We start from the raw sequence: 19,510 nt of genomic DNA on the forward strand, positions 1-19,510 counted from the left end.
TTTTTTTTTACTTGCTATATTGTATTTACTTCGCCACCATGGCCTTTTTATATTTTTATTTATTTTTATATATATTTTGTTTGCCTTCACCTCCCTTATCTCACCTCACTTGCTCACATTGTATATAGACTTATTTTTCACTGTATTATTGACTGTATGTTTGTTCTACTCCATGTGTAACTATGTGTTGTTGTATGTATCGAACTGCTTTGCTTTATCTTGGCCAGGTCGCAATTGTAAATGAGAACGTGTTCTCAATTTGCCTACCTGGTTAAATAAAGGTGAAATAAAAAAATAAAATAAAATAAAAAATGACGCCTTTTGCCTATACCCTGCCTGTACATTAGCCTATCTGATTTCCCAAGTACTTGTATGAGGTGACTACCTCAAGCTCTAAACCCTCAGAGGTAGTAATCACACCTGTGGGGAGAGGGGCATTCTTCTTATCAAACCACATTACCTTTGTCTTGAAGGTGTTCAGAACAAGGTTAAGGGCAGAGAAAGCTTGTTGAACACTAAGAAAGCTTTGTTGTTGAGTGTTTAACACAAAATCCGGGGAGGGGCCAGCTGAGTATAAGACTGTATCATCTGCATGTAAATGGATGAGAGAGCTTCCTACTGCTTGAGCTATGTTGTTGATGTAAATTGAGAAGAGGTGGGGCCTAGGATCGAGCCTTGGGGTACTCCCTTGGTGACAGGCAGTGGCTAAGACAGCAGATGTTCTGACTTTATACACTGCACTCTTTGAGAGAGGTAGTTAGCAAACCAGGCCAAAGACCCCTCAGAGAAACCAATACTCCTTAGTCGGCCCACAAGAATGGAATTGTCTATCGTATCAAAAGATTTGGCCAAGTCAATAAAAATAGGAGCACAACATTGCTTAGAATCAAGGGCAATGGTGACATCACTGAGGACCTTTAAGGTTATAGTGACACATCCATAACCTGAGCGGAAACCAGATTGTATACCAGAGAGAATACTATAGACATCAAGAAAGCCAGTCAGTTGATTATTGACAACTTTTTCCAACACTTTTGATAAACAGAGCAAACTAGAAATAGACCTATAACAGTTAGGATCAGCTTGATCTCCCACTTTAAATAAAGGATGAACTGTGGCTGCCTTCCAGAGAGGAGAGACAGGTTAAAAAGGTCAGAGATAGGCTTGACGATGATATGGGCAGCAACCTTAAAGAAGAAAGGGTCTAAACCATCTGACCCAGATGTTTTTTGGGGGTCAAGTTTAAGGAGCTCCTTTAGCACCTTGGACTCAGTGACCGCCTGCAGGGAGAAACTTTGTAGTGGGGCAGGGGAAAAAGAGGAAGGAGCATCGGGGCTAGTCACATTAGAAGGGGTGGGAGATGAGGAAATGTTGGACGGGCAAGGAGGCATGGCTGAGTCAAATAGGAATCCTGACTTAATGAAGTGGTGATTAAAGAGCTCAGCTATGTCCTTCTTGTCAGTAACAACCACATCATCAACATTACGGGACATGGGTGGGAGGAGGGTTTATTCTCCAGGTCTTTAACCGTTTTATAGAACTTTTTGGGGTTAGCCACACAGAGAGAGAACTGCTCCTTCAAGTAACTAACTTTTGCCTTCCGGATAGCCTGAGTGCACTTATTTCTCATTTGCCTGATCGAACGCCAGTCAGCCTGAGTATGCATGTGCCGAGCCTTGGTCAGGAGGTTTAAGCATGTCCCAGTTTAGGTCACCTAGCAGGACAAATTCAGACTTAGTGTAAGGGGTCATGAGAGAGCTTAGGGCAGGTAAGGTACAGATGGTGCTGATGGAGGACTATAGCACCCAGCAACAGTCAGCAAAGAGTTATTTGAAAGCTTAATGCTTAAAACCAGCAAATTAAATTGTTTGGGGACAGGTGGAGGCAACCAAGCACTGCAGGCAATCCTTGGTAAAGATTGCCACTCCCCCACATTTGAAAGATCTGTCTTGCCGAAAAAGGTTAGAACCTGAAAGGTTAACATCAGTATTCAAAACACTCTTTCTTAAACCACATCTCCGTAATGACCAACACATCTGGATTGGAGCTGTGAACCCACACTTTCAATTGATCCATTTTAGGTAATAAGCTTCTAGTGTTAACGTGCAGAAACCCAGGCTTTTACGAGAGCAGAAATCAGTGAAGCAGATATCAAAGCACAAGTCAGAATTGGGGCTAGCAACAGTAGATGGGCCAGGATGTACATGCACATTTCCAGATATCATCAGCAGTAACACAATCAAGGCATGGCAGAGGACAGGGAGAGCTCTGCAGTGCTTATTTATGACATTTGAATGTGCATTAGATGGCAACAAGATCATATTGTACATCAATTTTATCAGGTACATGTTAGGTACTGTACTGTAAAGGGCAGATTTTTGTCCCATATTATATTACTATCTGATTAAGGTTATACATTGTGTGGAATTCAGGCAAGTAGCTGGCATCTTATAGTTAACAGATATTTTGGTTCTGGACTATTGACTTATTCCTGTTATGGGAAGAACAAATTCTTATTTCCAATTACGGTCTGGCAAAGGATGTGGTCGGATAGCCGTAGTCTAGCGGTGAAGAGTGTTGGGCCAGTAACCAAAAGATTGCTGGTTCACATCCCCAAGGTGGAAAAATCTGATGTTCTGGCCTTGAGGAAAGCAGTAAACTCCCTGGGTGCTGTAGATGTTGATTCAGAGGGGTTGGGTTGAATGCATTCAACTGTGCAACTGACTAGGTATTCCCTTTCCCCATACTGTCTAAAGAGATTGTGTTGTAAGTATGACTAGTGTTTGAGGTGAATAAAGAGGTACTTTCTGTAACATTACTGTGCAGACCAGGATTCGAGTTTTATTGTGTATACTTTAGCTGCATTTGATTGAGCTTGCCTGGTGCAATGGAACCAAAGCTGGATCTTCACAACAAGAGGGCTCAATCTGTCCGACCTGGGTTCAAATAGTACATATTTCAAAAACGTTGAAAAGGTTTGATGAAGCCAGCCAGGAGTGCTAAATGGGCGGGAAATGTACTTTTGGGACTAAATCTTTGCACCAGAAAAGCTTCATCAAACACTGAAGGTATATGAAATAAAATGTATTCTATTTAAACGCAGGTCTGTCAAACAGAGCCCTCTTGTAGTGAAGATCCATTGAAATTGTAATTACTGTATCTCTTATGGAGATGTACTTTTAGGAGCTTCAAAAACATGCCTCAAGCATCAGCTTGGAACTGTGGTCTCCCTTAACAACATAGACCATAATGATCTCTTGACATTTCAACTATCTTCTAGTAATACATTCTTATTATTTGCTGTTTGATGTTTGATATATCTGAGACATCAAAAGGAGACTATTGTCCATTTTCTTTTCAGATCATGGAAATTTGTTTTTTCTTTTAACATTTACATTTTATATTTTGTTAATTTATCAGACACTCTCATCCAGAGCGACTTACAGTCAGTGCATTCATCAAAGGTAGGTGAGATAATCACATACTGTATCACAATGGCTTTTAAACCCAACTCCTTGAAAAACACACACAACCTGAGCAGTTGAAAGCCAAGGTTAATTTTATTTCTTTATTGGATTTTTTCTCTTCAGCTCAGTGGACAGCAATCAAGCTATATTAGGGACTTTTCCCCAAAAATATACAGTTCAAACATTGTAATAGAAAAAAGAAAATTTAATGAAACTGTAAACAAGTGCCTTGCTCAAGGTAGATGGCATCTAAGATACAATTGCCATCAAAACACTCCCCACCAGATTTTCCCTTCGGACTTGGGATCTCTATCCTCTAGGCTAAATACACTGTAAAACCATGAAATGTGACAAGTTTATAACCTACACGTCAGTGTTTAAAACTTAAACATTAGGCATTTAGATTTGCCAATATGTGGTCTCATCTTAAACACAGGCATTTAAAATGCAAGATTAAACATGACAGTCAATTTGTCCAGTCAGATTCCAACCAGGAGAACACGTATATCTCCTAAGTATTCTGATTTTAAACACTAGTGCTTACTTTCATTTCATCCTGTTTAGTGTGCATTTAGTCGTTAGAAATGTATGTGACTTTCCATACCTTTTATTCAGATCAGTGTTAGGAATGTCTGTCACCTTACCTACATTTCAGCACAACTGAACAGGACATTTGATTCAATAAATTGTTTCAATCGCGTTGTTGTTCCTCGACTGTGTTGAGTTAATTTCATTAACTCTCTGAGTGAAAAATATGTGGGAGGGCCTCATTATCATATTTCCCAGCATGTTTTGTTGCAAGTTGATTTTTAGAACGGTTTGTTTTACTATATATTTTCTTATGCACATTGATTGATTAATAGATCTTATACTATACAAAGATAAATAACGTACATTTTTCTAAACTAATTCAATCTGTAAGTGGTTGACTTATTTCACCCGTTACTGAGATGGTTGTTTTAGTTTTGATCTATTATGACAGGTAGTCTTGTTTGTTACACCCTTCACCATAGCGGTCATTCTGGGTGCAGGTTGTGGATGATAAAATGTTAAAATTATTGGATATCCTCTCCCTGGATGGATTTCAATAGGAATTACTAATCACTTCTCAAAACAGTGTATTGTGACTTGCAGGTTTGGTGTGGCTCATGAGACAGGATTTTCCAACCACAATGTCGAGCAGGGCCGGCCCGCCCATAAAGCAGAATTATGCGGCAGATTGGTGAGGGCAGCATGAGCTAAACTGACCTAGATGCACCTCCATCAACAAGTGAAACAGCACATAATTCTGCAATGGGCAGAATTTCTCTCAACCAGTGGTATATAGGCTTTTTAGGTGAGCACTGATGCCGTCCTGTGATAAGCAGTGACCACTTTGTCAAAGGCAGGGGCTCAAAATCTTTCACCATATTCCCAATGCGCCTCTCCGGGGTGTTGTTGGAGATGCATCACTACGGCGCTCCACCAAAGTAAGAAAATAATAATCCAACATAAATCATGTAGCAAATATAGCCGATGGTAGAAGAAATAGACTATGTGGCCTTTTCTGTAGTCTACAGGCTGGAGATAAAATATATGACAACGTAATGAGATGGACACTTTTAACATCATGCACGTTTCTCCGATTAAATAGCCTTACCTAAATGGCGCCCAATCAAATAAGAAAATGCGCTGACATATTAACAAACACCATACACTAAAAACATGACAGTTCAAGGTAAAATGGACAATATGGAATGGACAATCCCTGGATTCGGCACTCTTGCGGCCCGGGTTCGATTCCCGGTCAGGGAACTACTCTTGGACTCACGAGTGGAGCAGCATTCTAAGGGACTGCATCTCAGGGCACGAGGTGTCACTACTGTTCACATCTGGCTGTGATTGGAAGTCCCATAGGGCGGTGCACAATTGGCACAGCGTCGTCCGGGTTTGGCCAGGGTAGGCTATCATTGTAAATAAGAATTTGTTCTTAGCTGACTTGCCTAGTTAAATAAAGGTTAAATAAAAATCAGGTTACTTACAACGGTTGTCTAGAAGTTTCACCCCGTGGACTAAATTGTCATGGTCATTGGTTTGTATCTGTACATTTTTGATGAGCTGATCGTTGCGAAAAAGAAAATCCTTCTGCATTTCCCACTGTGTAAACAAATTGATTCTCATTGCACATAGGCTCATATTGGTAAGCTGATATTCAGTGCTTAAATAGCCAAATTGTGACAGGAATCAAGACTAATAAAGCTAATATAACTGCCTGTTTTACAAACAGATCAAGTCAAGAAACCACATGGATGGGCATTCATAAAATTTGATTGCAGGCTGAAACTGTAGGCTATATCCCAGTAAGTACGGACTGACACCAACATATTTTTTTCCTTTCGGCCATCTCATTTTGATGTAGTCCGGACCGGCCTTGATTTCCACGTCCAAGGACGTAGATTTTTTGGTAGGAGCTGGACCAAATCTGAACCAATCATAGACATCTATGTTTGGTTCAGATTTGGTCCGGTCTGGACCAGCCTTGATTTGGTCCAAACATAGATGTCTATAAATGATGTATTTTCAACTTTCATTCCAAACCGAAAATGAACCTGATGTCTTGAAAATACATATTTTTCAATATCCGGAAAATACATATTTTAAATGTTCCGAATTCAGAAACTAAAATGAACCTAACTTCAACATCTGGAAAAAAATATAAATAAATAACGTATTTCTTCTTACTGGGACTATTCTATTTTTGCAGAGAACAAGAGGAGGGCAGAAATATTGGGGGGGGGGCCTAGGGTGGCAGAAAGGCCAGAACCTGGTCTGATGTCAGGAATAACTAGGCCAAAACTAAAGCCCTTATGAAATGTACACTAAAAAAATATATAAACGCAACATGCAACAATTTCAAAGATTTTACTGTGTTACAGTTCATATAAGTCAATCGAAATAAATAAATTAGGCCCTAATCTATGGATTTTACATGACTGTTAGTCACAGATACCTTTAAAAACTGGTAGGGGCGTGGATCAGAAAACCAGTCAGTATCTGGTGTAACCACCATTTGCCTCATGCAGCGCCACACATCTCATTTTCATAAGGTTGATAAGGTTGTTGATTGTGACCTTTGGAATGTTGTCCCACTCCTCTTCAGTGGCTGTGTGAAGTTGCTGGATATTTGTGGGAACTGGAGCACCCTGTCGTACACGTCAATCCATAGCATCCCAAACATGCTCAATGGATGACATGTCTGGTGAGTATGCAGGGAATGGAAGAACTGGGACATTTTCAGCTTCCAGGAATTGTGTACAGATCTTCCCACTGAAGTCGGTTACGATGCAGAACTGCAGTCAAGTCAAGACCCTGGTGAGGATGACGAACACGCAGATTAACTTCACTGAGACAATTTCTGACAGTTTGTGCAGAAATTATTTGGTTGTGCAAACCCCCAGCTTCATCAGCTGTCCGGGTGGTTGGTATCAGATGATCCCACAGGTGAAGATGCCAGATGTGGAGGTCCTGGGCTGGTGCGGTTACACATGGTCTTCAGTTGTGAGACCAGTTGGACGTACTGCCAAATTCTCCAAAACGATGTTGGAGGCGGCTTATGGTAGAGAAATGAACATGCAACAGCTCTGGTGGACATTCCTGCAGTCAGCATGCCAATTACACATGCCCTCAAAACTTAAAACATCTGTCATAATTGGTTGTGTGACAAAACTGGACATTTTAGAGTGGCCTTTTATTGTCCCCATCACGAGGTGATATGCCACACCTGTCAGGTGGATGGATTATCTTGGCAAAGGAGAAATGCTCATTAACAGGGATGGAAACAAATTTGTGCACAACATTTGAGAGAAATACATTTTTTGTGAGTATGGAAAATATACGAAATCTTTTATTTCAGTTCATGAAACATGGGACCAACACTTTACATGTTGCGTTTAAATTTTTGTTCAGTTTATATGTGTGGTCATGAAGGGTTTACTTTTAATTTAAAGGCATTCACTTACACTTACGCAGTCACTTGGTGAAGGCTTCAGGAATGTAAATAATTGAATGCAACAACCATGTCTCTGTCACTAATAAACATAGTCATGGTTGTGTATATCTCACATTTACTTGAAAGGCTTGCTGGGAAATATGCAAATATGGCTTTACACCCTACAGTGTTAAAACAACACTCTCAGTGTTTAGTGTTTGAAACCTAAACGCCTTAAACTAGGGCTGGGGAATTGATAAGGATCTCACAATACGATATTATCGCAACACTTTGGTGCCGATGGGATATGTACTGCGATTCTCATGATTCTATATGTATTTCGATTCAATACTGGGATTTTATTGCGATTCGATGTTCCAAACATATTACTCACCATATGTCTGCTGCGGAGGGACAAGAGATTTTTTAAAATCAGTCATGGAAATAAAAGTGTGGAAAACAAATTGGCTCCCTATTTAAAAAGAAGATGGAAGGAAAAATACTGGAGCTTTGGTGCAGTTACTGCCAACTAACGCAAATATAATATTGCAATATTGTCAAAACAATACGATATATCGTCAAAAACAATATCCCGATATGTAACTATTGATTTTTTCCATCATTAGAATAAATGTGTTCATGTGTTTAAAAAGTGTTAGTGAATAAACATGTTCTGGTGTTTACAATCTAAAAACTGACGTCTTTTCATTGAAATTCAAAATGCCTTGACACATTTGAAATGTGTAACAAAAGTATTTACGTGTTCAGATCCTAAACACTTGGTTTTACAGTTTATATACTTAAATTGAAACCATTTCAATTCCCAATTGTTACTCTCGTATATGCTACCTTGGTTATCAGCTATTCTGTACTGTACTTATAAATATATAGAATGTAGGCCTAATACATTACTTAAAATCTGAAGCAAAATATGCACTTAACATTTCCAGTTAGACAACCATAAGAGACTCCTGACCAGGCTATAGTTCATGTGGTGTAATTGAAATGAATGTCAATTACAGATATTATTCTGTGACGTGTTATCTCTAACATGTTCCTCAGTTATTAGGCCTGCAGGCAGAGGACTTGGACTGTTACCAGGCAACAGTTGGAAGGGTCCATACCTGCAATAATGCTCATGTGTTCTGCCTTTGTCAATCAAAGCTAATTATTTTAAATGCAGTGTTTTACTCCCTCTGTGCAATGACAAAACAGAGCAGATTCACAGCAGTACCCATTTTGTGTGGTGGTACAATCATGGGTCATTCATTGCATGAATGACATTAACGGGTTGTTGGAGCTCCACGCACTGTAGCCCTTTGTTTGCCATCCTGTGAGTTGTTGACTATAACTCTACATCTTATGAGCTCACTCTGCATACCAGCTGTTGGCATAGAGAGGCTTGGTGAAGTAGCTAGTCATCCATAAATCAAAGTCTTACAGATCTCCTTACAAACCATGCAACATGGTACTGTGGCCCTAACCATTAAAAGTCAGTCATCTTTTTCTCACCTGATCTGCAGTACTTCAAACACAACTTTGCTGTTGCCTTTGTTGTTGCTTTTGTCAAAAAAATGCTAAAAAGTCAATTAAAATAGAATTAGACATGTTAATGCATTCAATAGTTCATTTTTTATATGCACTGATTGTATGAGGAGGTGTCTTGAGACAAAGAAAGTGTAAAAGTCTGTAACAGAGACGCTGTGACTCGAGAAGCAGGTGAACCTTTTAATAAAAATATGAACCGAGACACCATACCAGCGGCATTTACCCATGAACACAGGAACAATACTGACTGAGGAAGCAACCCAAGGGAGTTAAAGATATAGGGGAGGTAATGAGGAAGGTAATGGAGTCCAGGTGCGTATCATGATGATCTGCAGGTGCGCGTAATGATGGATGCCAGGTGTGTGTAATGATGGACCCCAGGACCGGTAGTTAGTATACCGGCGACGTCGAATGGAGGGGAGGAGCGGGAGTAGACGTGACAAAGTCTAATGGGTCCTAGTCAACCATGAATAATAGAATGTGTGCTCATGAAACATAGTGTCTTTTGTTGTTGACACCCACCCAGTTTCATCTTCTCTCCACAATTCTTTTGAACTTTTTAATACTAGATATTCAGCACACATACTTTGAACAAAGCTATTAGGGTTCTTATGTTATTCTCATTACAGTATTATATACTGAGCTGTTATGTCTGAACATTTAAAGTAAATTAAATCTATTTTCAAGGTCCACAAATTAAATGATCACTTTGCCCAAGTTATAGAAAAAGCTATCTTAAAAAGTTGGTCTTCAACCATGTAGACAAGATTTACAATCTATCTGTGATTACTTCTTGATTATTCACCAATTGGGACACTACAGTTTTAACCTGTCTAGGACTGGGGTGCCGCTAGCGGCACTCCCCCCCCACCCCCACTGAAAAACCAGTGCCGCGAAATTCAAAAAAAATATATTTTTTAAATATTTTACTTTCACACATTAAAGTCCAATACAGCTAATGAAAGACACAGATCTTGTGAATCCAGCCAACATGTCCGATTTTTAAAATGTTTTACAGGGAAGACACAATATGTAAAGATGTAAATCTATTAGCTAAAAACACATTAGCATAATCCACCATCTTTTATTTGTCCACCAACACCAGTAGCTATCACCAATTCGGCTAAACTAAGATATTTATAGCCCCTAACCAAGAAAAAAACTCATCAGATGACAGTCTGATAACATATTTATGGTATGGGATAGGTTTTGTTAGAAAAATGTGCATATTTCAGGTAGCTGGCATAGTTTACAATTGCACCCACCGTCACAAATGGACTAGAATAATTACAATGAGCAACGTGTTTACCTAACTACTAATCATCAAACATTTCGTAAAAATACACAGCATACACTAATCGAAAGACACAGATCCTGTGAATACAGACAATATTTCAGATTTTCTAAGTGTCTTACAGCGAAAACACAATAAATCGTTATATTAGCATAGCACATAGCACATAGCAGCCCAGCATTGATTCTAGCCAAAGAGAGCGATAACGTAAACATCGCCAAAATATATTATTTTTTTCACTAACCTTCTCAGAATTCTTCAGATGACACCCCTGTAACATCACATTACAACATACATATACAGTTTGTTCGAAAATGTGCATATTTAGCCACCAAAATCATGGTTACACAATGACAAAAGTAGCCCAGCTGGTGAGAAAATGTTGGTGCGCCATATTAGACAGTGATCTACTCTTATACATAAATACTCATAAACGTGACTAAAAAATATAGGGTGGACAGCGATTGATAGACAATTTAATTCTTAATACAATCGCGGAATTACATTTTTTAAATTATCCTTACTTTTCAATACAGTTTGCGCCAAGCGAAGCTACGTCAAAAAACATGGCGTCCTAAGCCACTAACATTTTTCGACAGAAACACGATTTATCATAATAAAAATGTCCTACTTTGAGCTGTTCTTCCATCAGTATCTTGGGCAAAGGATCCTTTCTTGGGTCTAATCGTCTTTTGGTGGAAAGCTGTCCTCTTGCCATGTGGAAATGCCAACTGCGTTCGGGATGAACTGGAAGCGTGCCCAGAGATTCACAGCGTCTCAGAAATAAATGTCCCAAAATCGCACTAAACGGATATAAATTGCTATAAAACGCTTTAAATTAACTACCTTATGATGTTTTTAACTCCTATAACGAGTCTTAACATGACCGGAGAAAGATTACTCCCAACACTAATGCTTGGAACAGGTGCGGGTCGGTGTCCTCCACCCGCATGACGCACCAAGAAAAGAGTTGCTAGCTACAGGGTTTTTTAATTTATAGTGCCTGTGAACGCGCAATCGACCCCATTCAAATCGTCATCACGTAAAGGCATCCAGGGGAAGACGTAAGCAGTGTCCGTATACTCATAGCAATAATAGTGGCCTTTTAACTGACTCCAGATCAGGGGCCAACATTTCTGAAATCTGACTCCATGTCAGGGAAATTGCTGTAGAATGGGTTCTGTTCCACTTAGAGACAAAATTTCAACTCCTATAGAAACTATAGACTGTTTTCTATCCAATAATAATAATAATATGCATATTGTACGATCAAGAATTTTGTGGGAAGCCGTTTCAAAAATTACACGATTAGCATAAATAGTGACAACAGCGCCCCTAGCCTTAACAGGTTTAAACTACAATGGATGATAGCTACTGTTTGTCGGTCTGCTGTGTTATAGCTTTACCATGCATCACACAACCCCTTTGGTAATATTCTGCCCTGGGTTCTCATTATTACCACTGTCATTGATTTCACAGGTTAAGTTCAGCAGGAGCAGCAGTCCTGGATACGTGTTAGTGCTAACAGACTTTCCATGTTTACGGTTCACAGAAAACACAGCACAATGCCCTCGTTGCCACATTGATCCGCTCACCTGCTTTTAAAACCCTTTGAGGTGAATGCATTTTGTAATTGGTTGGATGACCAATTAGATGCTAAATTAATTCTGGTGCCATTTCTTTAGTTTCCCCTGTGAACGTGACAAGAGTGACAGAGCTCATATAACAGCTTGACATTCTTCCATTCCACATTGCTCCAAACAATCTGCAGACTATGTTCTGAGTTTGCTCATCTTGGACATACGCCTTTCCGTTGAAGTAAATATTTAGCTCTCAAACACACTCAATTACACAAAAGAAAGGCTGGCGTAGTGACTAGATTATTTTTCATGTTCAGTGTCTAAATACTGTCAAACATTTCAGACAACAGACTAACAGACCTGCAATGACCTTGCATAAAATCTCCTGAACTTCCTTGTTTTTAAACTCTATTCTTGCTCTATTTTAACCAACTAAATGGTGCTGCAAAAGTTTTGTTGCTATTTTTATTGCTGGATTCATATGCTGTCATGCTTCCCCACCTACAGTATAATATTGGACAGTAATGGGAACCAGCACTTCAGAACGCTTCCTTTACATGTAGGATACTGTATAGTATAACCATAGGTCAGTATGTATAGGACACTGCCTTGGTGCAGTGGTAGACAAATTGAAGTGTTTTTCCCTAGCGGGTGCATCAGTCTTCAGTGCTCTCTTTTGTCATTGCTGTGCTGCCTGGTTGAAAATATTCAATCCAGAGCTCATCTAAAACAGACAGACCAGGGAAAGAGGACGCTGCACTTCAGAGTGTTCGATGTGCAGAAGAGACTTCACACTCTGCACTGCTTAGAGAAACAATCATTTTGATCTAATGGATGGTCAGTCCTTCCATCCATAGCCGTGTCGATGAATTTGAGTGCGGTTACATTTCTTCAACCCAATGCCTCAGTGTTTACCAAAACAGTGGTGGGATGGTCGCTTTGCTGTTGTTTGACCTGCATATTGCCCTTTTAATGATAGATGGTTATTACAGTATTGACATTATGCATTCATGACTTGCACAACGGCTAAATGCGTCTTAGTCTGATTATTTCAATCTTTAGTTCAATGTCATATGAATTAATCTCATGCCTTTGAGATACCGCTTGATCCCAGAGAAGAGGATATTAATTAAAATTAAGTTTTGGGATTATTATTCATTATTTAAGATTACAGTAATACAGAGAGTTAAGTTATTCAGCAACACAGAATGAAATCTGTAGGCAATATTATGGACAGTAACCACAGCACAGATCCAAATCAAAGGGAACTGGCAACCTAATCTGGCCAACTGTACCAATTAGATTACGTGGATTGGGTCCCTGATCAGCCTGCCAGCCTTAGACTAAACTCACATATGTAATTTTTCCTATCACAACAATCAGATGAGTGATGATAGTGTTGTTCTGGTTGGCCGTTGTAAAACATTGTTCACCCTGCTCAGAAGCAATTTATGAACGATGAGTTCTTGTTTATTTCTTACATTTAGCTACAGTATATATCACGAAAATAGCAAGTTATTATTTAATTTTTTAAGTTAGCTATATATCACAAAACCATATGAATGGAAAGTGTGTGTGTGTTTTGGGGGGGGGGGGGGGGGGGGACTTCCAGTAATGGCACAGTGATTAGAGTAATGAAGATGGAGGATATTTGTAACTCAAGTAATGAACACATGGCACGCATGCACACACACACTCACACAAATACAACGTCACTCATTGATATGTGTCATTGGAGTCTGTTAGATTCTGAGTTGAACAGATTTACAGAAAATCCATGCAAATGCAACCAATTTTTTTACAGCGCTAACAAAAAATTAAGTCTTTGTCAGTTTAAGGCCATGTCTGCAGAAGGTAAAAGGGGTGATGTGGCAAGGCAAGCAGGTTGTTAGCTTTTGACAGTTAAAACATTTTTTTGTCCAAGGTTGTTCTACATCATGAAGCAACAACCATGCACATGTTTTAGTTTTGGTTTCAAAATGTGTTATTTCTGTTTCATTAACCTGTACCTAACCCATACCTTGACCATAACCACACAGGGTATATTATCTAACCTTAACCCTACACGGTTCTTGCATCCTTGAAGTCCTAATTTTGTTGAGTGAATGTGATTATTTTTACAAGGCATGTCTCCCATAAAGAATGTTACATTTCTACATTTAAAAAAAAGAATATCGTCAAGAGCTTGTGAGATCAAGCTGCTCTCAGAGGATTCTGCTGTTGTAAAGCAGAGAGCACGACATTTCTAATTTATATTTCTTTGTGTCTTTTTTTATACTGATAATTAGACTACAGTAGTTGTGTAATACTTGGATTCAGCCTCTGGGATTTTTCTGTGTTGCACTATTGGATTTGAAATGAATGGTTAAATAAAAACCCAAGGCTCCATCTTGAGTATTTAGCATGGATTCTGAAATTTAAATGAAAGAGGAAATCAGAAAAAAAGTGATGATGCACTAATCAGTCACGCTCTCATTTCTCCAGTGACACAGCGAGGCCTCAAGCAAGAAGCCCTTTTCAAGGCCAATGAGAGAAATGGGAGAGACACTTAAATACACCATCAAGATCACCTTGGGTGCGTTTGACTTGCTACTTGTTGCAACTGCATGTACAGAATATCACATTGTCCTCAAATGGTGAGCCCTTTAACAGTCTTTGAGGTATGTTTACCAAAATAAAGTGACTGGGCGACTGTTTTGTTGTTGTTTGAATTACAGACTGCAGCGTTAAGATTATAAAGTGCGACCCTTTAGAATTCAGGATAGTTTCACTAATAAGCATTTTCATTCGAGCAAAGTTTGCCCCTAATATTTCAGTTGGGAATAACAAACAAAGCGAATGGAACAGTCTATTACTCCTCATTAAAAATATCAGCACTTGCACTTCCCAATTAAAAGGCCTGCACTGTGTTTTTCTTTCTCAGCACTGAATAATCTGAATACATTTGGGGGAAGCCATAGTCTGTTGAACAAGAAGGATAAAAGGGGGAAAAGTGTAGAATTACACACCATAACAATATTTGGGCCTCTCCAGTGTTCCCTCCTAGGCTTCTAGATTCGGACTTAGTATAATGCACCCACCCTTAGCAGCATTGGTAGAAAGCGGGTGTTTCCGGTTTTCAAGGATACAGTATTTTCAACCTAACTTCCCTTTCCCCTGAAAAACGGATGTGTGGACTCAGCCCAGGCTTCTTTTACGCCTGCTACGTTAGGTTAAGTATAATGTAATGATACAGGGATCCAATCACATCTACCATGCTGTACGGCCCATTTTTTTGGCAAATGGGATTATATACATGGAAATTAGCCTCCCCATCAATTACACATTGCTCAGCAATTTAAGAGCCCCCAGGTTCGTCTGGTTTTATCACCATGGAAACACTGCAGTTCATTGCACTCATGTAAATACATTTGAAATGTAAATAAGATGAGTATAATAAAGCGTTTCATGCTTTCTAGGAAGCATCCTTATGAAGACAAATGCATGTAATGGGTAGCAGATGGTCTAGTAGTAACTTTACAATAGGTCTCCTGCACACACTTCAACAGATGGGGCACTCAATTAGACAGTCTGACTGGTGAAGTTGTCCCTTGTAAACTGTCAAACTGTCAATTTGTGAGGGAACCTATAACTTTGAAGAGGAGACTTGAGATTGAGGATGGAGCATCTTGATCTATCCACCAGGGGGAGACAATTAAGACCTGTCCTGATGTCCTCAGAAAGCTGACTATGGTCTCACTCATTGAATCTCAATGAGTAATCGTTTTTCCTTGACAGAGAAACACCAGCCAATGAAACATCCCCTACCGTTGAGCACTTGGGCAAGGCACTTAACCCCAAAACATGCTCTCCATTCAGCGGCGCTACACTGCCGCTTTACCGTGTGTGTGTGTGTGTGTGTGTGTGCAGGATTCTCAGAAAGACATTGTTATGAGTTCGATCAGTATTCTATTCCATGGGTCCATTCAAGTTTGACATTTTTTAATATACCCACATGGCAGTAAGACACTGAAATACATAGGTATGGACTAACATCAATAAATACAAAATTACATAACAATTACACACAACTTAGATGAGAAGACTCAGAGTATTATGGGGGATTTCTTGTATCTCTCAGTGCTGGCATGTCGAACAGAGGAGGTGGGTGCTGCGGTTGGTCTTGGAAGTCGGACTTGTGTATATAATATTGTTACTATTCTATGAGGACATGTTCATCTGTATGGTTGGACTCCCAGTGAGGCATAGATTAGGTAAGAGTTTGAGCAAACCATGGAAATGCCGTAGGGGATAGATCCAGAATTTCCTCAGCCCATTATTGCCGCCTAAATCATCTGTGTACCGGAGGGTGCTTCCTGAACTCTTCCCCCCCATAATCACAGCCACACCCATCACCCACTTGAGTGGACTACCCCGTCTGGCAGTCATGGCCCACATGGCAGTGCTGTCTTGGACTCTTAACCCCCTTAGCATCACCACAACACAATGTACACCATGTCTCAGGGCTGCTGCGCCTTCACCCGTAGGGCACCTCAAAATGCTCAAGGCCAGTTCGGACATGCTGGGTCTTCATAGAGAACAATAGGGGAAAGCTCCATCTTCAGCCCTGCCACTCCCAGGACTACCAGACTACATAGGTCATCCTGTAGGGAAACAAATGTCAAAAGCAAACAAACTACTCTACTCCACAACTGCCCAGTCAGTGGCCCAGATCCTGCCGACTACGCCAAAAGGTGGAAAAGTGACAGGTTCTTTTGGATTTGAGTTGAGCAGGCAGAGTGAAGTAGAAACCAAGGACCAGTTTCAGCATTTAATAAATAATAGGGAATGGTTTACAAGTTCACCTTTATAGCAGTGGCCATTCTCACTGGCCCAGGAACATTCACAAACCATGCAACAAACAATCAAAGTAACAAAATGGCACAGGAGGCGGTGCAGCCCAGGAGGTAAGCATCCATCTTGTTACCCTCCTCAAACTAACGAGAATCTATTTCCCCCATACTCCCGGAAACCACCTTACCTCTGGACTGCATCACCTCCCGTGAGCAGCCGCCCCTCAAACAGAAAGAAACAGGGGTTTTATATACTGTAGGTCAGGAAACATATTAACCAATGAGATTGCTTTGAGAGTTAGCGAGGCAATCAGTCACACCTGCGGCAGTACCCTATTCCCTATATAGTGTATACATTTTTTCCAGTGCCCTGTCAAAAGTAGTGCCCTACATAGGGAATAGGGTGCCATTTGGAATGCAGTGTATTTTATGGAAGGTTACCGTCTGACTTTACCAAGGGAGTAGCAGCATCATAAGAAACGTTCTGTTGACTGAATCTAGCATTGTGAAAAAATATAATTTCTGAGCCATTTCTCTAAGTTCGTTTGCCTGGCTACACATCCACATCGCTCCAGCCAAACGCCACGCCCACGAACGTTTCTTTTCAACCGTGAGTCTGGATTTGACTCCCTCCCCGACGACTTCTGGAATGCGAACACATTCCGACCGTTCTGATTGGTCCCAGAAACTGATGGGCTGGGGAAGAGCCAGCCTACATGATGACGTTATCAACTTTGATACTTTGATTGGTTAGATTTGTTAGACAATCCAATTGCTGATACATTTGTTTTGTACAATGCCCCTCGTTTTAACGTCACAAAAACAACTATGATGGCAAATTCAGACTGAATGTATGTAGCGATGAATAGAGCAGCGGAATTAAATTCAGGTTGGGTCATCAGGCAATAGATTTGTAGCATTCAGATACATAATGTCAATTCTGCTATCATCAATGGTGTAAAGTACTTAAGTAAAAATACTTTAAAGTACTACTTAAGTTGTTTTTTGTGGTATCTGTACTTTACTATTTATATTTTTGCTAAACTTTACTTTTACTTCCCAATATTCCTAAAGAAAATAATGTACTTTTTACTCCTTACATTTTCCCTGATACCCAAAAAGTATTCGCAAAATGGTCTAATTCTGTCACGTCTACTCCCGCTCCTCCCCTCCGGCGTTTGACACTGGTCCTGGGATCCATCATTATGCACACCTGGTATCAATCATTGCGCTCCTGCATGTCATCATCAGACACACCTGGACTCCATTACCCCACTTATTACCTCCCCTATATCTGGCACTCCCTTAGGTTCTTTCCCCAGTCAGTATTGCTACTCGTGTTGGTTATATTGTTTGATGCTCCGTTTATTATTAAACTCACCACCTGCACTTGCTTTCTGCCTCCCAGCGTATACGTTACAAATTCACACACTTATCAAGAGAACATCCCTGGTCATCCCTACTGCCTCTGATCAAATCAAATGTATTTATATAGCCCTTCTTACATCAGCTGATATATCAAAGTGCTGTACAGAAACCCAGCCTAAAACCCCAAACAGCAAGCAATGCAGGTGTAGAAGCACGGTGGCTAGGACAAACTCCCTAGAAAGGCCAAAACCTAGGAAGAAACCTAGAGAGGAACTAGGCTATGAGGGGTGGCCAGTCCTCTTCTGGCTGTGCCGGGTGGAGATTATAACAGAACATGGCCAAGATGTTCAAATTAGAGGTCGACCGATTATGATTTTTCAACGCCGATACCGTTACCGATTATTGGAGGACCAAAAAAAGCCGATACCTATTAATCGGACGATTTTTTTAAATTTATTTGTGATAATGACAATTACAACAATACTGAATGAACACTTATTTTAACTTAATATAATACATCAATAAAATCTATTTAGCCTCAAATGAATAATGAAACATGTTCAATTTGGTTTAAATAATGCAAAAACAAAGTGTTGAAGAAGAAAGTAAAAGTGCAATATGTGCCATGTAAAAAAGCTAACGTTTAAGTTCCTTGCTCAGAACATGAGAACATATGAAAGCTGGTGGTTCCTTTTAACATGAGTCTTCAATATTCCCAGATAAGAAGTTTTGGCTTGTAGTTATTATAGGAATTATAGGACTATTTCTCTCTATCGATTTGTATTTCATATACCTTTGACTATTGGATGTTCTTATAGGCACTTTAGTATTGCCAGTGTAACAGAGTATAGCTTCCGTCCCTCTCCTCGCCCCTACCTGGGCTCGAACCAGGGACACATCGACAACAGCCACCCTCGAAGCATCGTTACCCATCGCTCCACAAAAGCCGCGGCCCTTGCAGAGCAAGGGGAACAACTACTCCAAGTCTCAGAGCGAGTGACGTCACCGATTGAAACGTTATTAGTGCGCACCCCGCTAACTAGCTAGCCATTTCACATCGGTTACACCAGCCTAATCTCGGGAGTTGATAGGCTTGAAGTCATAAACAGCTCAATGCTTGAAGCATTGCAAAGAGCTGCTGGCAAAACGCACGAAAGTGCTGTTTGAATGAATGCGTACGAGCCTGCTGCAGCCTACCATCGCTCAGTCAGACTGCTCTATCAAATCATAGACTTAATTATAACATAATAACACACAGAAATACGAGCCTTTGGTCATTAATATGGTCGAATCCGGAAACTATCATTTCGAAAACAAAACGTTTATTCTTTCAGTGAAATACGGAACCGTTCCGTATTTTAGCTAACGCGTGGCATCCCTAAGTCTCAATATTGCTGTTACATTGTACAACCTTCAATGTTATGTCATAATTATGTACAATTCTGGCAAATTAA

Source organism: Salvelinus namaycush, chromosome 35 (assembly GCF_016432855.1).
Source record: "Salvelinus namaycush isolate Seneca chromosome 35, SaNama_1.0, whole genome shotgun sequence".
Lineage (NCBI taxonomy): Eukaryota > Metazoa > Chordata > Actinopteri > Salmoniformes > Salmonidae > Salvelinus > Salvelinus namaycush.